Source organism: Oncorhynchus mykiss, chromosome 3 (genome assembly GCF_013265735.2).
Source record: "Oncorhynchus mykiss isolate Arlee chromosome 3, USDA_OmykA_1.1, whole genome shotgun sequence".
Taxonomy (NCBI): Eukaryota; Metazoa; Chordata; class Actinopteri; order Salmoniformes; family Salmonidae; genus Oncorhynchus; species Oncorhynchus mykiss.
In genome coordinates this window covers 12,209,031-12,228,564 of record NC_048567.1, presented here as the reverse complement: position 1 = coordinate 12,228,564, position 19,534 = coordinate 12,209,031, and the positions used below count along the sequence as shown (strand labels likewise).

The window sequence follows — 19,534 nt, the reverse complement described above, 5'->3', positions numbered from 1 at the left end:
ACAACACTTCCTCTCCTCTCCTCTCCTCTCCTCTCCTCTGTACTGTACAGACAGCCAGTCAGGGCTGGGACTGTCCCCATAGACAGAGAGTCGAGGGGTGTGGGGGGAGGGTGAGAGGGAGGGAAAGAGAGAGGAGGAACAGGTGGTGGAATGGGAGAGAGTTGGGGCAGGTAGAAAGATTTAAAGAGATAGAGAGCGAGTGAGGGGCGGTGAGGGGTACACAATTCACTGTAAATAAAATCTGATATTGAAGGGAACTTATGTTAAGTTAATTATTTTAAAGCAAGTTACCATAACAGGTGTTTCATTTAGCAGTTACTGTATTAACTACAGCTTATTTTGTGAGAACCCACAATATCTACACTGACACTGGTCTTTGCTGACACACTCCCTCCCTCACACCAACTTCCCTTTTATGAAAACATGCAAATCAACCCAACGAACAACTAATTATATCTGCCACCTGCATTATTAAAAACATTCCTCTCTCTCTCTCTCTCTCTCTCTCTCTCTCTCTCTTTCTCCTTTCCTCCCAGTTCTCTCTATCACTTCTCCCCCACTATCTTTCTCTCTCTCGGTTCCAGTATAAAGGATGAGTGCTCAGAGTAACATAAATGCATATTTTTTTATTCTCAAAGAAACAAAATCCAGTTGACCTTTTTGAAGTCATAACAAAACTAAACTGTGAAACGACACAAACTAACAAATACAACCAACAGACTAAATAAGCTACTATGTCTGTAACAGGTTATTATCTACAGTACCAGTCAAAGGTTTAGAAACACCTACTCCTTCAAGGGTTTTTCTTCATTTTTACTATGTCTGTAACAGGTTATTATCTACAGTACCAGTCAAAGGTTTAGAAACACCTACTCCTTCAAGGGTTTTTCTTCATTTTTACTATGTCTGTAACAGGTTATTATCTACAGTACCAGTCAAAGGTTTAGAAACACCTACTCCTTCAAGGGTTTTTCTTCATTTTTACTATGTTCTACATTGTAGAATAATAGTGAAGACATCAAAACTATGAAATAACACATATACAAATATACAAAAACACCAATAATAAAGGACACCAATAAGAAGAAGAGACTTGCTTGGGGCAAGAAACACAAGCAATGGACATTAGACCGATGGAAATCTGTTCTTTGGTCTGATAAGTCCAAATTTGAGATTTCTGGTTCCAACCGCTGTGTCATTGTGAGACGCAGAGTAGGTGCACGGATGTGTGGTTCCAACCCTGAAGCCTGGAGAAGGAGGTGTGATGGTGTGGAGGTGCTTTGCTGGTGACACTATATGTATTTAGAATTCAAGGCACACATCCAGAATGGCTACCACAGCATTCTGCAGCGATACGCCATCCCATCTAGTTTGGGCTTAGTGGTACTATCATTTGTTTTTCAACAGGACAATGACCCAACACACCTCCAGGCTGTGTAAGGGCTATTTGCCCAAGAAGGAGACTGATGGAGTGCTGCATCAGATGACCTGGCCTCCACAATCACTTAACCTTTAATGTTTTATTAATCTTTTATTTCACTAGGCAAGCCAGTTAAGAACAAATTCTCATTTACAATGACAGCCTAGGAACAGTGGGTTAACTGCCTTGTTCAGGGGCAGAACGAGAGATGTTAACCTTGTCAGCTCAGGGATTTGATCTAGCAACCTTTCAGTTACTGGCCCAACACTCTAACCTCTAGGCTACCTGCCACCCGACCTCAACCCAATTGAGATGGCTTGGGATTAGTTGGACCGCAGAGTGAAAGATAAGCAGCCAACAAGTGCTCAGCATATGTGGGAACTCCTTCAAGACTGTTGGAAAAGCATTCCTCCTGAAGCTGGTTGAGAGAATGGCAAGAGTGTGCAAAGCTGCCATCAAGGCAAAGGGTGGCTACTTTGAAGAATCTCAAATATAACATATGTTTTGATTTGTTTAACACTTTTTTGGTTACTACACAATTCCATATGTGTTATTTCATAGTTTTGATGTCTTCACTGTATTCTACAATGTAGAAAATAGTACAAATAAAGAAAAATCCTTGAATGAGTAGGTGTCCAAACCTTTGACTGGTACTGTTTATGAGTAATGGCATAGCACTACAGAGACTTCCCTTGTTTGTCCTCTGGGCTATGGAGCAGGACCAGAGTATGTGAGTGGAGGGGAGCTGAGCGTGCCCAATTTAACTGGAGCCTGGAGCGAGATTCCCAAAGGCTGGAGTGTTGGCCTTTTAGCCCGCTCCAATTTAGCTTCAACAGTGCTCCAGTAGCGCTCACTTCAGGAGCTCAGGGCCTGCCCGGCCCAGCATGCATTTGTCTGCTGCTATAGTCCCTTGCTTTAGCTACTGTCATGGAGTTTGCTAAATATTTTCATAAAGAAACTGATCAAACAAACAGGTGCAAAATCAAGGTGACAAAGATGAGGAGCAAGAGAGGGACTGTGGAGATCTTATGTCCACAACTAAAGAATAATTGTGGAATCTGAAAAGACACATATCCTGAAAGCATGATGGTGTACGTATTACGTGCGCATGCTAAAACAAAGGAACGAGGTGGGTACATAACTAAGTGTACCATTGTAGCAAAATATTTTTTTTTACGTTTCCTTAATTTTTGTTCTATTATCTATACAAATCGGCCATAATTGATTTTGGCCCAATAGGCCCGGCATATTCCAACTTTTAAGGAGTTTTCCATTTTGATTAATTTATTTTGCCTGAAAACCTTTAGGATTATCTATATAAAAAACACTCTGCACCCTAGGGTGGCCAAAAGGGTGTTTAGCATCCCAAGTGGCTCTGCAAGTGTGGAGAGGGTGTTCTCCACTGCTGCCCTGCTCTCCAGGCACCATTGCATGAGCCTGAAGCCACTAACTCTGGTCAAACTGGTGACTCTAAAAATGAATTCAAAGGCAATGAATTCAAAGCCTAATAAGGCATTTTTTGTTTCATTCGTAAGTTAGTCACAGCCTATATCTGCAATTTATACAGTATAATGATTTAATACAACAAAATTAACTGTTGAGCACTTAATGTCACTGAGTCCCTACCGGCCTAGTGTGTCGCGCGCGCTAATGCTTCACAATGTATTTCTTTGTCGCTATAGCCTTGAAATAATTAAATAATATAGCCTAAATAATTCATTTCCGTTCCTTCTTAGGCTCCCTGTCTGGCCCCTGGCCTATCTAGAGTGTTTATATGCTGTTTAATATGACATGTAGCCTATTTAAAAGATATGAGCGCTTCTCACATTCACATTTTCATGTTTATTAAAATACTTTTCATTCAAATCATTTTGTTTGGTAGGTCCAAGTATTCACTGATCCGCTCACATATTCTGAGCAGGACCACTTACCAACCAATAGGGGGTAGTAGTGAGACACTGAACACATTTACCAACAATTACGATGGATGAGGTTGTTATTATTTTTTTATTTTTTATTTAACTACGCAAGTCAGTTAAGAAAAAAATCTCATTTACAATGACGGCCTATCCCTGCCAAACCCTAACCCGGACAATGCTGGGCCAATTGTGCACCGCCCTATGGGACTCCCATTCACGGCCAGTTGTTATACAGCCTGAAATCGAACCAGGGTCTGTCTTGACGCCTCTAGCACTGAAATGCAGTGCCTTAAGACCACTGCACAACTATGGAGCGCAGCGGTCTAGGGCACTATTCGTGATATGTAGTGGATTGAATAGCAACAGGGCTATTCAATACCAGGCCTCAATATCTGTAGAGCTGCTGGGTTTCCTTTCTCCCAAGTAGTTCAATGATTGATTCATGTTGTTGATTGGCCAGAGAGTCCACTTGCCTGGAGACCCAGGTCTGAATCAGTTAAACCAAACCATTGAAAACCAATAGTGGTGAGGCCATTGAGGCCTAGATGTCTGAACAAGCTATATCCAGGCTGGATAACACAGAAAACAGGAAGGCAGGGGCAGAACATTACTTGTGACAGTCAGGAGTTTTTTTTTCTACAAACACAGGGTCTGCTAGGGGAAGCAGTGGTCAGACAGAAAAGCCCATTGGCTGTTCCTCACCAATGACGTGCACATCTAACCACAGGAAGGACCCTTCTAGAATAGGTGGATTTTCACCATAACTTAATTTAGTCTGAACAACTCAGATATAAGGAAGCAATTCAAAGAATCTACAACAGAACAAATGGAGTAGTCCCAAAAGTGCAAACCAATAGCTAAAACGGCACACCTCAAAAAGTTTCAGGTCTGTTTGTGAGATGACAGTGTTAGTGAAACAGTATATATAGTGTAATGTGGGAAGACAGTGTTAGTGATATGTAGTGTATTGTGGGAAGACAGTGTTCGTGATATGTAGTGTGGGAAGACAGTGTTGGTGATATGTAGTGTAATGTGGGAAGACAGTGTTAGTGGTATGTAGTGTAGTGTGGGAAGATAGTGTTAGTGATATGTAGTGTGATGTGGGAAGACAGTGTTAGTGATATGGGGTGAAGGAAGACAGGGTTAGTGATATGTAGTGTAGTGTGGGAAGACAGTGTTAGTGATATGTAGTGTGGGAAGACAGTGTTCGTGATATGTAGTGTAATGTGGGAAGACAGTGTTAGTGATATGTAGTGTGGGAAGACAGTGATAGTGAAATGTAGTGTGGGAAGACAGTGTTCGTGATATGTAGTGTGGGAAGACAGTGTTAGTGATATGTAGTGTAATGTGGGAAGACAGTGTTAGTGATATGTAGTGTGGGAAGACAGTGATAGTGAAATGTAGTGTGGGAAGACAGTGTTAGTGATATGTAGTGTGGGAAGACAGTGTTCGTGATATGTAGTGTAATGTGGGAAGACAGTGTTAGTGATATGAAGTGTAATGTGGGAAGACAGTGTTAGTGATATGTAGTGTGGGAAGACAGTGTTAGTGATATGTAGTGTGGGAAGACAGTGTTAGTGATATGTAGTGTAATGTGGGAAGACAGTGTTAGTGATATGAAGTGTAATGTGGGAAGACAGTGTTAGTGATATGTAGTGTGGGAAGACAGTGTTAGTGATATGTAGTGAAGTGTGGGAAGACAGTGCTAGAGATATGTAGTGTGGGAAGACAGTGTTCGTGATATGTAGTGTAATGTGGGAAGACAGTGTTAGTGATATGAAGTGTGGGAAGACAGTGTTAGTGATATGTAGTGTAGTGTGGGAAGACAGTGTTCGTGATATGTAGTGTAATGTGGGAAGACAGTGTTAGTGATATGTAGTGTGGGAAGACAGTGTTAGTGATATGTAGTGTAGTGTGGGAAGACAGTGTTAGTGATATGTAGTGTCATGTGGGAAGACAGTGTTAGTGATATGTAGTGTAGTGTGGGAAGACAGTGTTGGTGAAATGTAGGGTAGTGTGGGAAGACAGTGTTAGTGATATGTAGTGTGGGAAGACAGTGTTCATGATATGTAGTGTAATGTGGGAAGACAGTGTTAGTGATAGGTAGTGTGGGAAGACAGTGTTCGTGATATGTAGTGTAGTGTGGGAAGACAGTGTTAGTGATATGTAGTGTAATGTGGGAAGACAGTGTTGGTGAAATGTAGTGTGATGTGGGAAAACAGTGTTAGTGATATGTAGAGTGGGAAGACAGTGTTAGTGATATGTAGTGTGATGTGGGAAGACAGTGTTAGTGATATGTAGTGTGGGAAGACAGTGTCGGTGAAATGTAGTGTAGTGTGGGAAGACAGTGTTAGTGATATGTAGTGTGGGAAGACAGCGTTCGTGATATGTAGTGTAGTGTGGGAAGATAGTGTTAGTGATATGTAGTGTAGTGTGGGAAGACAGTGTTAGTGATATGTAGTGTGGGAAGACAGCGTTCGTGATATGTAGTGTAATGTGGGAAGACAGTGTTAGTGATATGTAGTGTAGTGTGGGAAGATAGTGTTAGTGGTATGTGGTGTGGGAAGACAGTGTTAGTGATATGTAGTGTAGTGTGGGAAGACAGTGTTAGTGATATGTAGTGTGGGAAGACAGTGTTAGGGATATGTAGTGTAGTGTGGGAAGATAGTGTTAGTGGTATGTGGTGTGGGAAGACAGTGTTAGTGATATGTAGTGTAATGTGGGAAGACAGTGTCAGTGATATGTAGTGTAGTGCGGGAAGATAGTGTTAGGGATATGTAGTGTAGTGTGGGAAGATAGTGTTGGTGGTATGTGGTGTGGGAAGTTAGTGTTAGTGAAATGTAGTGTAATGTGGGATGATAGTGTTAGGGATATGTAGTGTAGTGTGGGAAGATAGTGTTAGTGGTATGTGGTGTGGGAAGTTAGTGTTAATGAAATGTAGTGTAATGTGGGAAGACAGTGTTAGTGGTATGAAGTGTAGTGTGGGAAGACAGTGTTCGTGATATGTAGTGTAGTGTGGGAAGACAGTGTTAGTGAAATGTAGTGTAATGTGGGAAGACAGTGTTAGTGAAATGTAGTGTAATGTGGGAAGACAGTGTCAGTGATATGTAGTGTGGGAAGACAGGGTTAGTGATATGTAGTGTGGGAAGACAGGGTTAGTGATATGTAGTGTGGGAAGACAGTGTTAGGGATATGTAGTGTAGAGCGGGAAGATAGTGTTAGGGATATGTAGTGTAGTGTGGGAAGATAGTGTTAGTGGTATGTGGTGTGGGAAGTTAGTGTTAGTGAAATGTAGTGTAATGTGGGAAGACAGTGTTAGTGGTATGAAGTGTAGTGTGGGAAGACAGTGTTCGTGATATGTAGTGTAGTGTGGGAAGACAGCGTTTGTGATATGTAGTGTAATGTGGGAAGACAGTGTTAGTGATATGTAGTGTAGTGTGGGAAGACAGTGTTAGTGATATGTAGTGTGGGAAGACAGTGTTAGTGATATGTAGTGTAGTGTGGGAAGACAGTGTTCGTGATATGTAGTGTAATGTGGGAAGACAGTGTTCGTGATATGTAGTGTAATTTGGGAAGACAGTGTTAGTGATATGTAGTGTGGGAAGACAGTGTTAGTGATATGTAGTGTAGTGTGGGAAGACAGTGTTAGTGATATGTAGTGTCATGTGGGAAGACAGTGTTAGTGATATGAAGTGTGTGAAGACAGTGTTAGTGATATGTAGTGTAGTGTGGGAAGACAGTGTTCGTGATATGTAGTGTAATGTGGGAAGACAGTGTTAGTGAAATGTAGTGTGGGAAGACAGTGTTAGTGATATGTAGTGTAGTGTGGGAAGACAGTGTTAGTGATATGTAGTGTAGTGTGGGAAGACAGTGTTAGTGGTATGAAGTGTAGTGTGGGAAGACAGTGTTGGTGATATGTAGTGTAGTGTGGGAAGACAGTGTTAGTGGTATGAAGTGTAGTGTGGGAAGATAGTTTTAGTAATATGTAGTGTGGGAAGACAGTGTTAGTGATATGTAGTGTAGTGTAGGAAGACAGTGTTAGTGATATGTAGTGTAGTGTGGGAAGACAGTGTTAGTGATAAGAAGTGTAATGTGGGAAGACAGTGTTAGGGATATGTAGTGTAGTGTGGGAAGACAGTGTTAGGGATATGTAGTGTAGTGCGGGAAGATAGTGTTGTAGTGTAGTGTGGGAAGATAGTGTTAGTGGTATGTGGTGTGGGAAGTTAGTGTTAGTGAAATGTAGTGTAATGTGGGAAGACAGTGTTAGTGGTATGAAGTGTAGTGTGGGAAGACAGTGTTAGGGGTATGTAGTGTAGGGTGGGAAGATAGTGTTAGTGGTATGTGGTGTGGGAAGACAGTGTTAGTGGTATGAAGTGTAGTGTGGGAAGACAGTGTTAGGGATATGTAGTGTAGGGTGGGAAGATAGTGTTAGTGGTATGTGGTGTGGGAAGACAGTGTTAGTGAAATGTGGTGTAATGTGGGAAGACAATGTTAGTGGTATGAGGTGTAGTGTGGTAAGACAGTGTTAATGATATGTGGTGTTGTGTGGGAAGACAGTGTTAGTGAAATGTAGTCTAATGTGGGAAGACAGTGTAAGTGATATGTAGTGTAGTGTGGGAAGACAGTGTTAATGAAATGTAGTGTAATGTGGGAAGATAGTGTTAGTGATATGTAGTGTATTGTGGGAAGATAGTGTTAGTGATATGTAGTGTGATGTGGGAAGACAGTGTTAGTGATATGTAGTGTAGTGTGGGAAGATAGTGTTAGTGATATGTAGTGTGATGTGGGAAGACAGTGTTAGTGGTATGAAGTGTAGTGTGGGAAGACAGTGTTCGTGATATGTAGTGTAGTGTGGGAAGACAGCGTTTGTGATATGTAGTGTAATGTGGGAAGACAGTGTTAGTGATATGTAGTGTAGTGTGGGAAGACAGTGTTAGTGATATGTAGTGTGGGAAGACAGTGTTAGTGATATGTAGTGTAGTGTGGGAAGACAGTGTTCGTGATATGTAGTGTAATGTGGGAAGACAGTGTTCGTGATATGTAGTGTAATTTGGGAAGACAGTGTTAGTGATATGTAGTGTGGGAAGACAGTGTTAGTGATATGTAGTGTAGTGTGGGAAGACAGTGTTAGTGATATGTAGTGTCATGTGGGAAGACAGTGTTAGTGATATGAAGTGTGGGAAGACAGTGTTAGTGATATGTAGTGTAGTGTGGGAAGACAGTGTTCGTGATATGTAGTGTAATGTGGGAAGACAGTGTTAGTGAAATGTAGTGTGGGAAGAAAGTGTTAGTGATATGTAGTGTAGTGTGGGAAGACAGTGTTAGTGATATGTAGTGTAGTGTGGGAAGACAGTGTTAGTGGTATGAAGTGTAGTGTGGGAAGACAGTGTTGGTGATATGTAGTGTAGTGTGGGAAGACAGTGTTAGTGGTATGAAGTGTAGTGTGGGAAGATAGTTTTAGTAATATGTAGTGTGGGAAGACAGTGTTAGTGATATGTAGTGTAGTGTAGGAAGACAGTGTTAGTGATATGTAGTGTAGTGTGGGAAGACAGTGTTAGTGATAAGAAGTGTAATGTGGGAAGACAGTGTTAGGGATATGTAGTGTAGTGTGGGAAGACAGTGTTAGGGATATGTAGTGTAGTGCGGGAAGATAGTGTTGTAGTGTAGTGTGGGAAGATAGTGTTAGTGGTATGTGGTGTGGGAAGTTAGTGTTAGTGAAATGTAGTGTAATGTGGGAAGACAGTGTTAGTGGTATGAAGTGTAGTGTGGGAAGACAGTGTTAGGGGTATGTAGTGTAGGGTGGGAAGATAGTGTTAGTGGTATGTGGTGTGGGAAGACAGTGTTAGTGGTATGAAGTGTAGTGTGGGAAGACAGTGTTAGGGATATGTAGTGTAGGGTGGGAAGATAGTGTTAGTGGTATGTGGTGTGGGAAGACAGTGTTAGTGAAATGTGGTGTAATGTGGGAAGACAATGTTAGTGGTATGAGGTGTAGTGTGGTAAGACAGTGTTAATGATATGTGGTGTTGTGTGGGAAGACAGTGTTAGTGAAATGTAGTCTAATGTGGGAAGACAGTGTAAGTGATATGTAGTGTAGTGTGGGAAGACAGTGTTAATGAAATGTAGTGTAATGTGGGAAGATAGTGTTAGTGATATGTAGTGTATTGTGGGAAGATAGTGTTAGTGATATGTAGTGTGATGTGGGAAGACAGTGTTAGTGATATGTAGTGAAGTGTGGGAAGATAGTGTTAGTGATATGTAGTGTGATGTGGGAAGACAGTGTTAGTGATATGTGGTGTAGGAAGACAGGGTTAGTGATATGTAGTGTAGTGTGGGAAGACAGTGTTAATGAAATGTAGTGTAATGTGGGAAGATAGTGTTAGTGATATGTAGTGTATTGTGGGAAGATAGTGTTAGTGATATGTAGTGTGATGTGGGAAGACAGTGTTAGTGATATGTAGTGTAGTGTGGGAAGATAGTGTTAGTGATATGTAGTGTGATGTGGGAAGACAGTGTTAGTGATATGTGGTGTAGGAAGACAGGGTTAGTGATATGTAGTGTAGTGTGGGAAGACAGTGTTAGTGATATGCAGTGTGGGAAGACAGTGTTCGTGATATGTAGTGTAATGTGGGAAGACAGTGTTAGTGATATGTAGTGTGGGAAGACAGTGTTAGTGAAATGTAGTGTGGGAAGACAGTTTTCGTGATATGTAGTGTAATGTGGAAAGACAGTGTTCGTGATATGTAGTGTAATGTGGGAAGACAGTGTTCATGATATGTAGTGTAATGTGGAAAGACAGTGTTAGTGATATGTAGAGTGGGAAGACAGTGTTAGTGATATGTAGTGTAATGTGGGAAGACAGTGTTAGTGATATGTAGTGTGGGAAGACAGTGTTAGTGATATGTAGTGAAGTGTGGGAAGACAGCGTTCGTGATATGTAGTGTAATGTGGGAAGACAGTGTTAGTGATATGAAGTGTGGGAAGACAGTGTTAGTGATATGTAGTGTAATGTGGGAAGACAGTGTTAGTGATATGTAGTGTGGGAAGACAGTGTTAGTGATATGTAGTGTGGGAAGACAGTGTTCGTGATATGTAGTGTGGGAAGACAGTGTTTGTGATATGTAGTGTGGGAAGACAGTGTTCGTGATATGTAGTGTGGGAAGACAGTGTCAGTGATATGTAATGTGGGAAGACAGTGTTCATGATATGTAGTGTAATGTGGAAAGACAGTGTTGGTGATATGTAGTGTGGGAAGACAGTGTTAGTGATATGTAGTGTGGGAAGACAGTGTTCGTGATATGTAGTGTGGGAAGACAGTGTTAGTGATATGTAGTGTGGGAAGACAGTGTTGGTGAAATGTAGTGTGGGAAGACAGTGTTAGTGATATGTAGTGTGGGAAGACAGTGTTAGTGATATGTAGTGTAGTGTGGGAAGACAGTGTTAGTTATATGTAGTGTGGGAAGACAGTGTTCGTGATATGTAGTGTGGGAAGACAGTGTTAGTGATATGTAGTGTGGGAAGACAGTGTTGGTGAAATGTAGTGTGGGAAGACAGTGTTAGTGATATGTAGTGTGGGAAGACAGTGTTAGTGATATGTAGTGTAGTGTGGGAAGACAGTGTTAGTTATATGTAGTGTGGGAAGACAGTGTTAGTGATATGTAGTGTAATGTGGGAAGACAGTGTTAGTGATATGTAGTGTGGTGTGGGAAGACGGTGTTAGTCATATGTAGTGTAGTGTGGGAAGACAGTGTTAGTGATATGTAGTGTAATGTGGGAAGACAGTGTTAGTGATATGTAGTGTGGGAAGACAGTGGTAGTGATATGTAGTGTAGTGTGGGAAGACAGGGTTAGTGGTATGAAGTGTAGTGTGGGTAGACTGTGTAGTGAAGTGTAGTGTGGGAAGACAGTGTTAGTGGTATGAAGTGTAGTGTGGGAAGACAGTGTTAGTGATATGTGGTGTTGTGTGGGAAGACAGTGTTAGTGATATGTAGTGTGGGAAGACAGAGTTAGTGATATGTAGTGTGGGAAGACAGTGTTAGTGGTATGAAGTGTAGTGTGGGAAGACAGTGTTAGTGATATGTGGTGTTGTGTGGGAAGACAGTGTTAGTGATATGTAGTGTGGGAAGACAGTGTTAGTGATATGTAGTGTGGGAAGACAGTGTTAGTGATATGTAGTGTAATGTGGGAAGACAGTGTTAGTGATATGTGGTGTTGTGTGGGAAGACAGTGTTATTGGTATGTAGTGAGGTTAGTAGTGTATATACAGTGTTATTGGTATGTAGTGAGGGTAGTAGTGTATATACAGTGTTAGTGGTATGTAGTGAGGGTAGTAGTGTATATACAGTGTTAGTGGTATGTAGTGAGGGTAGTTGTTTATGTACAGTGTTATTGGTATGTCGTGAGGGTAGTAGTGTATATACAGTGTTAGTGGTATGTAGTGAGGGTAGTAGTGTATATACAGTGTTAGTGGTATGTCGTGAGGGTAGTAGTGTATATACAGTGTTATTGGTATGTTGTGAGGGTAGTAGTGTATATACAGTGTTAGTGGTATGTTGTGAGGGTAGTAGTGTATATACAGTGTTAGTGGTATGTAGTGAGGGTAGTAGTGTATATACAGTGTTAGTGGTATGTCATGAGGGTGGTAGTGTATATACAGTGTTAGTGGTATGTAGTGAGGGTAGTAGTGTATATACAGTGTTATTGGTATGTTGTGAGGGTAGTAGTGTATATACAGTGTTAGTGGTATGTAGTGAGGGTAGTAGTGTATGTACAGTGTTAGTGGTATGTAGTGAGGGTAGTAGTGTATGTACAGTGTTATTGGTATGTTGTGAGGGTAGTAGTGTATGTACAGTGTTATTGGTATGTCGTGAGGGTAGTAGTGTATATACAGTGTTATTGGTATGTTGTGAGGGTAGGAGTGTATATACAGTGTTAGTGGTATGTAGTGAGGGTAGTAGTGTATATACAGTGTTAGTGGTATGTCGTGAGGGTAGTAGTGTATGTACAGTGTTATTGGTATGTAGTGAGGTTAGCAGTGTATATACAGTGTTATTGGTATGTCATGAGGGTGGTAGTGTATATACAGTGTTAGTGGTATGTAGTGAGGGTAGTTGTTTATGTACAGTGTTATTGGTATGTCGTGAGGGTAGTAGTGTATATACAGTGTTAGTGGTATGTTGTGAGGGTAGTAGTGTATATACAGTGTTATTGGTATGTAGTGAGGGTAGTAGTGTATATACAGTGTTATTGGTATGTCATGAGGGTGGTAGTGTATATACAGTGTTAGTGGTATGTAGTGAGGGTAGTAGTGTATATACAGTGTTAGTGGTATGTCGTGAGGGTAGTAGTGTATATACAGTGTTAGTGGTATGTTGTGAGGGTAGTAGTGTATATACAGTGTTATTGGTATGTAGTGAGGGTAGTAGTGTATATACAGTGTTATTGGTATGTCATGAGGGTGGTAGTGTATATACAGTGTTAGTGGTATGTAGTGAGGGTAGTAGTGTATATACAGTGTTAGTGGTATGTCGTGAGGGTAGTAGTGTATATACAGTGTTAGTGGTATGTTGTGAGGGTAGTAGTGTATATACAGTGTTATTGGTATGTAGTGAGGGTAGTAGTGTATATACAGTGTTATTGGTATGTCATGAGGGTGGTAGTGTATATACAGTGTTAGTGGTATGTAGTGAGGGTAGTTGTTTATGTACAGTGTTATTGGTATGTAGTGAGGGTAGTAGTGTATATACAGTGTTAGTGGTATGTCATGAGGGTGGTAGTGTATATACAGTGTTAGTGGTATGTTGTGAGGGTAGTAGTGTATATACAGTGTTAGTGGTATGTAGTGAGGGTAGTAGTGTATATACAGTGTTAGTGGTATGTCATGAGGGTGGTAGTGTATATACAGTGTTAGTGGTATGTAGTGAGGGTAGTAGTGTATATACAGTGTTAGTGGTATGTCATGAGGGTGGTAGTGTATATACAGTGTTAGTGGTATGTAGTGAGGGTAGTAGTGTATATACAGTGTTAGTGGTATGTCATGAGGGTGGTAGTGTATATACAGTGTTAGTGGTATGTAGTGAGGGTAGTAGTGTATATACAGTGTTATTGGTATGTCATGAGGGTAGTAGTGTATATACAGTGTTATTGGTATGTCATGAGGGTGGTAGTGTATATACAGTGTTATTGGTATGTTGTGAGGGTAGTAGTGTATATACAGTGTTAGTGGTATGTTGTGAGGGTAGTAGTGTATATACAGTGTTAGTGGTATGTAGTGAGGGTAGTAGTGTATATACAGTGTTATTGGTATGTAGTGAGGGTAGTAGTGTATATACAGTGTTATTGGTATGTCGTGAGGGTAGTAGTGTATATACAGTGTTAGTGGTATGTAGTGAGGGTAGTAGTGTATATACAGTGTTAGTGGTATGTAGTGAGGGTAGTAGTGTATATACAGTGTTAGTGGTATGTCATGAGGGTGGTAGTGTATATACAGTGTTAGTGGTATGTTGTGAGGGTAGTAGTGTATATACAGTGTTAGTGGTATGTTGTGAGGGTAGTAGTGTATATACAGTGTTAGTGGTATGTAGTGAGGGTAGTAGTGTATATACAGTGTTATTGGTATGTAGTGAGGGTAGTAGTGTATATACAGTGTTATTGGTATGTCGTGAGGGTAGTAGTGTATATACAGTGTTAGTGGTATATATACAGTGTTATTGGTATGTAGTGAGGTTAGCAGTGTATATACAGTGTTAGTGGTATGTAGTGAGGGTAGTAGTGTATATACAGTGTTAGTGGTATGTAGTGAGGGTAGTAGTGTATATACAGTGTTAGTGGTATGTAGTGAGGGTAGTAGTGTATATACAGTGTTATTGGTATGTCGTGAGGGTAGTAGTGTATATACAGTGTTATTGGTATGTCGTGAGGGTAGTAGTGTATATACAGTGTTATTGGTATGTAGTGAGGGTAGTAGTGTATATACAGTGTTAGTGGTATGTCGTGAGGGTAGTAGTGTATATACAGTGTTAGTGGTATGTCGTGAGGGTAGTAGTGTATATACAGTGTTATTGGTATGTCGTGAGGGTAGTAGTGTATATACAGTGTTAGTGGTATGTAGTGAGGGTAGTAGTGTATATACAGTGTTAGTGGTATGTAGTGAGGGTAGTAGTGTATATACAGTGTTAGTGGTATGTAGTGAGGGTAGTAGTGTATATACAGTGTTAGTGGTATGTAGTGAGGGTAGTAGTGTATATACAGTGTTAGTGGTATGTAGTGAGGGTAGTAGTGTATATACAGTGTTAGTGGTATGTAGTGAGGGTAGTAGTGTATATACAGTGTTAGTGGTATGTAGTGAGGGTAGTAGTGTATATACAGTGTTAGTGGTATGTAGTGAGGGTAGTAGTGTATATACAGTGTTAGTGGTATGTAGTGAGGGTAGTAGTGTATATACAGTGTTAGTGGTATGTAGTGAGGGTAGTAGTGTATATACAGTGTTAGTGATATGTAGTGAGGGTAGTAGTGTATATACAGTGTTATTGGTATGTTGTGAGGGTAGTAGTGTATATACAGTGTTAGTGATATGTAGTGAGGGTAGTAGTGTATATACAGTGTTAGTGGTATGTCGTGAGGGTAGTAGTGTATATACAGTGTTATTGGTATGTAGTGAGGGTAGTAGTGTATATACAGTGTTATTGGTATGTCGTGAGGGTAGTAGTGTATATACAGTGTTATTGGTATGTCGTGAGGGTAGTAGTGTATATACAGTGTTATTGGTATGTTGTGAGGGTAGTAGTGTATATACAGTGTTAGTGGTATGTAGTGAGGGTAGTAGTGTATATACAGTGTTATTGGTATGTAGTGAGGGTAGTAGTGTATATACAGTGTTAGTGGTATGTAGTGAGGGTAGTAGTGTATATACAGTGTTATTGGTATGTCGTGAGGGTAGTAGTGTATATACAGTGTTATTGGTATGTTGTGAGGGTAGTAGTGTATATACAGTGTTAGTGGTATGTAGTGAGGGTAGTAGTGTATATACAGTGTTAGTGGTATGTCGTGAGGGTAGTAGTGTATATACAGTGTTATTGGTATGTCGTGAGGGTAGTAGTGTATATACAGTGTTATTGGTATGTTGTGAGGGTAGTAGTGTATATACAGTGTTAGTGGTATGTAGTGAGGGTAGTAGTGTATATACAGTGTTAGTGGTATGTCGTGAGGGTAGTAGTGTATATACAGTGTTAGTGGTATGTAGTGAGGGTAGTAGTGTATATACAGTGTTAGTGGTATGTCGTGAGGGTAGTAGTGTATATACAGTGTTATTGGTATGTTGTGAGGGTGGTAGTGTATATACAGTGTTAGTGGTATGTAGTGAGGGTAGTAGTGTATATACAGTGTTATTGGTATGTCGTGAGGGTAGTAGTGTATATACAGTGTTATTGGTATGTTGTGAGGGTAGTAGTGTATATACAGTGTTAGTGGTATGTAGTGAGGGTAGTAGTGTATATACAGTGTTAGTGGTATGTCGTGAGGGTAGTAGTGTATATACAGTGTTAGTGGTATATATACAGTGTTATTGGTATGTAGTGAGGGTAGTAGTGTATATACAGTGTTTGTGGTATGTGGTGAGGTTAGTAGTGTATATACAGTGTTAGTGGTATGTAGTGAGGGTAGTAGTGTATATACAGTGTTAGTGGTATGTCGTGAGGGTAGTAGTGTATATACAGTGTTAGTGGTATGTTGTGAGGGTAGTAGTGTATATACAGTGTTATTGGTATGTCGTGAGGGTAGTAGTGTATATACAGTGTTATTGGTATGTAGTGAGGGTAGTAGTGTATATACAGTGTTATTGGTATGTAGTGAGGGTAGTAGTTAATATACAGTAGGCTGGTGTAATGCTAGTGTATCATGGTGTGTTGTATGTCTCTCTCACTTCCCCCCTCTACTTCCCCTAGCTCACACCATCTTGAACACAGAGTGCTAAACCCAACACTTACTGTCAATGAGACTATTAATATTACTCTAATGCTTTCTCACTCAATGTTACACTGTCACACAACACACAGACTGACATTTTAGTAATTTAGCAGACCCTCTTATCCAGAGCACCTTATAACAGAAATTAGAGTTAAGTGCTTGCAGATTTGAACCAGCGACCTTACTGGGTTACTGACCCAACGCACTTAACTCCTAGGCTACCTGCCACCCTACTTTCGCACACACACACACACACACACACACACACACACACACACACACACACACACACACACACACACACACACACACACACACACACACACACACACACACACACACACACACACACACACACACACACACACACACACAATCTATCTATAGGTGCTGTAATAATACTAACATAATAATACCATCACGTGACAGTGACAAAACTGCAGTATCTGAAGTGTTCTGGTGGTGGTTTAGATACATCTTTACTCTGATACATAAGGAACGGCTCAGTAGACCCATAATATAGTACTATCGCAGCACTGGCAACATTCTCTGCGATTACGTCAAACTGCCATTTTAACTGCCCCACTGTAAGACACATAACTACTGATACGTGTCGGCCGTTATAGTCTCTCCTCTCGCTGCCGTTGGAACAAGACAAGCTATTCTCAGAAGCCTTTTACCACTACCTAATGAATAGGTGTATGTATGTACAATATAAATGGATGTCTATTTTCTATTTAACCTTTATTTAACTAGGCAAATCAGTTAAGAACAAATTATTATTTACAATGACGGCCTACCAGGGAACAGTGGGTTAACTGCCTTGTTCAGGTGCAGAACGACAGATGTTTACCTTGTCAGCTCAGGGATTCAATCTAGCAACCTTTCGGTTACTAGTCCAACACTCTAACCACTAGGCTACCTGCCGCCCAGTCTCACAAACTGTACTGTATACTGCTGTATACGGTTGCATAGTGCACAGCATGATATGCCTTGCCATTACATGTTCTATGCATTCTGTTTCTATGGTGTGTTCTCCCAGGGGTATTTTGGGTGAAACTGACCTCAACTGAACCTTCACTTCCTGCTTAAGGAGATCCCTCTGGCGCCAAGGGGGGGTCTGGGAAATGAAGTCTACCGATGAAACGTTTAAACTTTCCATTCATATTTCACTACTGCTATGAAATCATTCAATGAAAAAAACTGTAGTCATTGGACTACAACTGTCTGTAAATCTGTGGCAGGTCAGTAGTGTTGTGTGATAATCCTGTCAGTTAACAAACTGCACACTGAAACCCTAACATTATGACTGGTGTATTCACAATGAATACTGACAATCGACTGTGTTGTCTGTGTGCAATTCAAGGCATAGTTGAGACACTGTAGTTCACCCCTCAAGTCAACTATTCACCTGAGTAACCTCATTCTCTATCCAGCGGTGATACTGTACTACACGGACACCATAATATGATGTGTCATCCCGTCACCGTGGTCTGGTCACAGGAATGTACAGGGGGGTTGATTTTAAAAAGCCCTATTCATCACTGTCCACGTCGATGTGAGAAGTGACAAGGTGCTTCATCGCATGAATCATTCCCATCAAATGGATACGCACGCACATACCGTAAATGGTTCACTGTGATGTTATCTATACCTGATTATTCATGACATGCAGTAATACTATTGACGTTTGTTGATAGGTTTTTCTGTTATTGATGAATCATTTCCTGTGAATGTATTTTTGAGAAACTATTTCTCTATCATCTCTTAATTTGACATTAAAACGTGACAATCTATATGTAGGCTAAAGACCACTTCTAATGCTGTTATGTAGGACACATAACTAAAGTGTACCTTTAGGTTCTCTGTTTAATACTTGTACAGAAAACACACACACCCACCCACACACACACCCACCCACACACTGCATCCCTGTCCACCCTGGAGAGACGCATCTGACCTTTCTCTCTGCCTGCGACAGACATCCACACCTCCGTCCTCTCCTCCCCTCTCCTCGCTTCATCCATCTCCCTCTCTTTGATGTGCTCTAATTAGCCATGCTCGCAGTGGTGCTAATCAATTGGCTCAGCCCAGATACACACACACACACACACACACACACACACACACACAAAAACACACACACGGCGAGCTTAATTGGGCCGTGCTAATGAAGGCAGGGAGAGGCACAGACACTCACCTTCTACCCACATATTGCAGAAGTCCATGGTTGCTAGAGCTGCTGTCTTGGTCATATCTGTCTGAGTGTCTGAGTCCCCTTCTTTCTCTAACTGTCTCTGTCTCTCTCTCTCTCTGTGTGTCTCTGTCTCTCTCTCACCCAATGGAGGAGTGATAAAAATCATTCTCCCTCTTGTTGTCCACGCCCCCACACATGCCCCACCCCTCCCCACATCCTTACAGAGAGAGAGAGAGAGAGAAAGAGAAAGAGAAGAGGAAGTAAACAAAAGAAGAGTAGGAAGTGGGGTCAGAAAGAGAAAGGGGGACACGCGAGGTTAAAGAGTGGGAGAGGGTGAGATCTAAGAAATAGAGGAGGAGAAAGAAGAGGGGGAAGACTATCAGTGGAAAGTGACAGGGTGTCTGGAAACTGTCACTCACAGCTCAGAGAAAACAACCCTTTGGCTGACACTACTGCAGTCACACTGCAGAAAAATGATATACTACCTAGATTCTTTAGTATTGTATTGAGATAATTAAGTGAAAATGTTTTGAGTTGATATCGCTCACCCAGGAAATGTCTTTTTGTAGGTTAAAGTAGAGAAATGGTCTGCCCCACTATGATCATTTACCTTGGTAAGATGTCTTACTAAGATCAAATATCTTAAAAAAGATGATGTATCTTACCCCACTTGTATCAAGCCTTTTTAGGTTAAAATCAGCTAAATGATCTGCCTGTTTACCTCTAGTCAACACGCTGTAAGAGATATCTAGCTGAGATTTAAATGTTTTCCAGCGCACTACTTTTATTAACCTTTATTTAACCAGTCAGTTAGGAACAAGTTCTTATTTACAATGACGGCCTGCTCCGGCCAAACCCAGACGACGCTGTGCCAATTGTGCGCCGCCCTATGGGACTCCCAATCACAGACGGTGATGATACAGCCTGGAATCAAACCTTAGACCGCTGCGCCACTCGGGAGACCAAACTACCAGGCCAGTTAGAGACTTAACCCATCATATGCCATACAATAAGACAATATAACAAGTGATATAGCAT

The 19,534-nt window shown here is 41.1% G+C and overlaps 1 protein-coding gene across 9 annotated transcripts in view; it reads right to left on the bottom strand.

Annotated features, from left to right (window-relative positions):
- LOC110537505 (POU domain, class 2, transcription factor 2-like) overlaps nt 1-19,534 on the bottom strand; it is an 87,531-nt gene that overhangs the window by 13,180 nt on the left and 54,817 nt on the right. The gene's annotated exons all lie outside the window — the stretch shown is intronic.